The sequence below is a fragment of the Buceros rhinoceros genome, unplaced genomic scaffold (assembly GCF_000710305.1).
Source record: "Buceros rhinoceros silvestris isolate BGI_N320 unplaced genomic scaffold, ASM71030v1 scaffold3275, whole genome shotgun sequence".
NCBI lineage: Eukaryota > Metazoa > Chordata > Aves > Bucerotiformes > Bucerotidae > Buceros > Buceros rhinoceros.
In genome coordinates this window covers 30916-35024 of record NW_010410955.1, presented here as the reverse complement: position 1 = coordinate 35024, position 4109 = coordinate 30916, and positions in this window count along the sequence as shown.

Below are 4109 nucleotides of genomic sequence, written 5' to 3'. Positions count from 1 at the left end.
TCAGCAGGAGGAAAGAAGGAGGCAATGGTATGTGTGGGTGATCCCTAGCCTTCCCTATAGAAGAGATGACCTGTATAAGGAGGATCCCTTCTATATGTCTTCTCCCTTGGCTGTCAGGGGACATGAGGGGGGCATACACCCAGCATGGACTTTTTTTTGGCCACCCTGGTGAGATGAATGGGTACTACCCCTGCCTTCAACAGCAGGTATATCAGCTGCCTCCAAACTGGGTGGACTCAAGTTGTCTTAGATCCTGGGCTCATGCTTGGCATACCAGAAAAGTGTGGTTAGTTTCCCAGTGACATATTTCTGCATATCCCATATCTCCATATGCCTGGAGCTGTTCCCTACAAGGGTTCTGTGCTGCTGTGTGCTGGAAGTACTGAACCAATGAGGGCAAGTCAGAACTGTTGAATCAAAAGCAATTCCCAGCGTTTCTGGTCTCCTCAGAGAAGTCATTGCTTCCTGGAACTCCTCTGGAGAGCTTCCCTGCTCTCCTGAACTCCAGGAGTTCATTTGCCTCAGGGCCTGGGATGAGTCTCTGGAAGAATTTAAACATTTATGTTAGTGGAGACTTTCTAATTTCTTTTACCTTTGTTTCTTCCCAGAGTGTTGGGGGTACAATAGCAGCAGCATGATGCTCACTTTCTTTCAATAAGATTAGTAAAAAATGTTGCTTAAGACAGTTACCAGGTCTGTGCAAGACTGGCTGCAAGTAGCAGGAGACTTCTGATAGAGCACAAGCTAATATTTTGGAGAGGGCACACTTTAAATGCAAGGTCAGCCAATGATCTGTGCCAGAACACCACATCATTGCTAATGATTGAGGAAATGAACACCCAGACCTCTTGTTTTGAGGAGATTGAGTTTCCCACAAAGTAGGAAGGAACAGGAGGAAGAAGACATCCATTGATTCTCATTAGAATGCCAGCGCAAGTGTTGGATTTCTCTAGAGAAAATCTCAGTTTTAATTCTCTTGGCTTTCTCCTGGTGTGTGAGGGAGAGAGAGGAGCTGGAAGAAGGACACTTCTAATTTTATACAGTTCTCCTTTCCCTCCCTTCTGTCCATGTGCACATGTTGAAGTGTGTAAAGCATCCGAGTGTCCCAGTTCTGGTCCTTCACAGACAGCACTGTGTCCCTAGGCTGAACCATGGTGCTTTGGGTCTTTGAGCGCAGTTGCAGAGGATACTCTGGCATCTTCTGAGCTCCATTGTGGGGCTGAAGGGCAGGTACCGGGCACGTTTATTCTGTGTGCTGCAGCTATTTTTAACAACTGATGTTACACAGACTTGTGCTTCTTCTCAAATCAGATTAGATGATAAAGTCAAGAGGTGAGCAGAGCAGCTCAGTAGAGGAGCAGCAGCTAACATCGCCTTTACTTGCTGAACTGCAGCTGAAGGGCAGGTACCGGGCACGTTTATTCTGTGTGCTGCAGCTATTTTTAACAACTGATGTTACACAGACTTGTGCTTCTTCTCAAATCAGATTAGATGATAAAGTCAAGAGGTGAGCAGAGCAGCTCAGTAGAGGAGCAGCAGCTAACATCGCCTTTACTCTGCACAGCTGCCTGTGGTCTGCAGCCAGCCCCTTGCCATTACCCTGGATCTTTTCCTTCTGGAGAGAAGGGGCAACATCCTCACTGTACACGCCACAGATAAGCTCACGTGCATCATTTACACGTGGCTGGAGATCAGCATGCACCTAAAGATCTTCAGCAGCCTGGCCATGGTATCTTTATGGCTTAGTAGCCTCTTGCTTGTTTCTTCTGATATGTAGAATACATTTGTAATCTTAAGAAGTTGATCTGTGAGGGACCACATTAGCTTTTTGAGCCAGCTTGGAAGGCACAGAAGGTCTACAAGGACAGGGATGTTACAGTGACTCATGGTCCCAGCAGCTTACAGGGAGCCTTTCATGCATGCAGGAGGAGTGGGTGATGCAGAGGTCCAGGAAGAAAATGAAGGCTGTGTGGACTGTCTGCTCCCCAGCACACTGATGTGGATGAGCAAGGCTACTGCAGATGCCTGGTCTTAAGCTGAAGAACAGGAGGAGTGCAGAGCTAGTGCCTGGGTCTGGCTTGGCTCCCAGAAGAATTCCCATGATATGCTTCTACTGCATGCAAGATTCTGTAAATCCTGCTTTGTGGAGCCTTCCTGAGGACCCCACTGCTCCTTTGACCTCCTTCTAGTTCCCATGCAGCAGAGGTGTCCCTTAATTCAGTGGCTGCCCTGAGCATCGCCCCATTCGGTTTCATGAGACCAGGTTAGACTAACAGAACGATATATTTCTTTGCTTACATTTCCTTTTGGTGGCAGTGGTTGTGCATCTAAGGTATCAGGAAGGAAGGCTTCAAGAGGGAATCCAACATTAGGAAATGCATATGTTAGAAATAAATTGTTGTGTAATTTTCTCTTGTGGTTAGTTTCTTCAAAGACAAGCCTGTGTGTTCCTCCTCATTTACGCAAAGCTGGTCATGAAATAGCAGCAGATCCCAGCACACACTGCTATAGTCATGAAATCAGCTCATCTGAAATGCTGTAATGGATAGAGAGCGTATCTGCATTGTTGTGGGTTTGGTTTTTTTTTTAATGGGAAGAACAGTCTCTGTGTCATATGCATCAGAGTCCCAGTTCATTCAAGGATGTACCCCAAATGTAGATGTTACATAAAAGTAAAATCTATTTTCTCTGTTCTTGCATCACAGTGCTTGGAATAGAAATAAATCCTGTTTTCCTACCACTGAAGGAACAACAATGGAATGAAATTCTGTGCGTAGAACTAATTTGCTCACGAACTGGCTGTTTAGTAAACTAACCAGCAAGCTTGGCCTACAGGTGCTGCTCTAATTCTCCCATTCCCCGCTTTTCTCATGCTTGTCAGCATACTTACCTGTTATGATGCCAAGTTTTATAGCTTGGGAAGATCTTAAACTAGTTACACAGCTAGGAGAACAGAACTCCTTCAAGGTGCTTTAGAGAGGAGTGGTAGCTGAACACCGGTCCCTTATTTAGCAAAATACCAGCTTTGCCAAACAACCTTTTCAAAAGAATGTGTCACACAAGATGTGGCTGCAAATTATGTATTTTGCCTGTAGCAGCAAGAGTCTTCTTAAATATCAGTGAACCTTCTTTGGTGCTATGAGAGCTGGTCCTTCAGCTAAATTTTTTTGTGTGTGTTTGACCCTGCAAGTTCTTGGTTTGGTTTTTACAGACAACTCCACAGGGTTTCTACAAATTTCACCAGGTTATCTGTAACCTCTGTCCCCTCCTCCTCCCAGGTGGTCCTGGTACTGAGATGGAAAGAAGAGAACTCAAATGGGCCATTGGTGCTTCTATCTTAAGTACTTGGGTCAAATACCAATCTCCATATTTTTCTTCTTTGTATTTGCACTGACGTGCTTGCTGAGCTGGAGTGCCTGCTTCTGTTGTGCTTACACCTCAGCTTGCATACTCTCTCAGCTTGCATCTGGTCTGTTGCAACTTGGGGTGAAAACTTTGTGCCAGGGTGGTGTATGCCGTACAGTGTGGCGAATGGGATTCCTTTAAATCCCTTCGCATTCCAACTAGGTTTTTGAATAAGGGGGGCTCTTTGAACACATGGAAAACCCCTAGAGTCTTAGTGAATCTTGAATTTGACCATCTCAACTATTTGTAGAACACTCTGTGCTATTTAAATGTATTTCCCTCAAGGGCACCTCATCTCAACCCCCTGCTCCATAGTTCAAATTGTATCAGCAGTGCTGCTGTGATCTGTTAGCAAAAATTCCTTTAGCTCTGTGGCAGAGCTGCAGATGTTGCTGGTCCAGGCTTTGGAAAGGAATTCCTATACCAGGCAGAGCTCAAGGGTTTAGATTTAAACTCTGCAGCCAGGCAGGCTGATAGTGAGAGATACTGATATATCATATTGTTTCCTGTAGCCATTGCCTGATTATTTATCAATATTCCTCCTCTGTTCATACAGGGAGAGGGAAAAGCAAGTGACGTACTGGCAGTGTAGGGCACCTTTCCCTTTCAGGAGTCTTCAGCCTTACAAACTAGGCTTAATGGTGAGCACGCAAAACCTTTTCTTTATAGAGAAGCATAAGGAAAGAGGATTCTGTAGGCAGAAA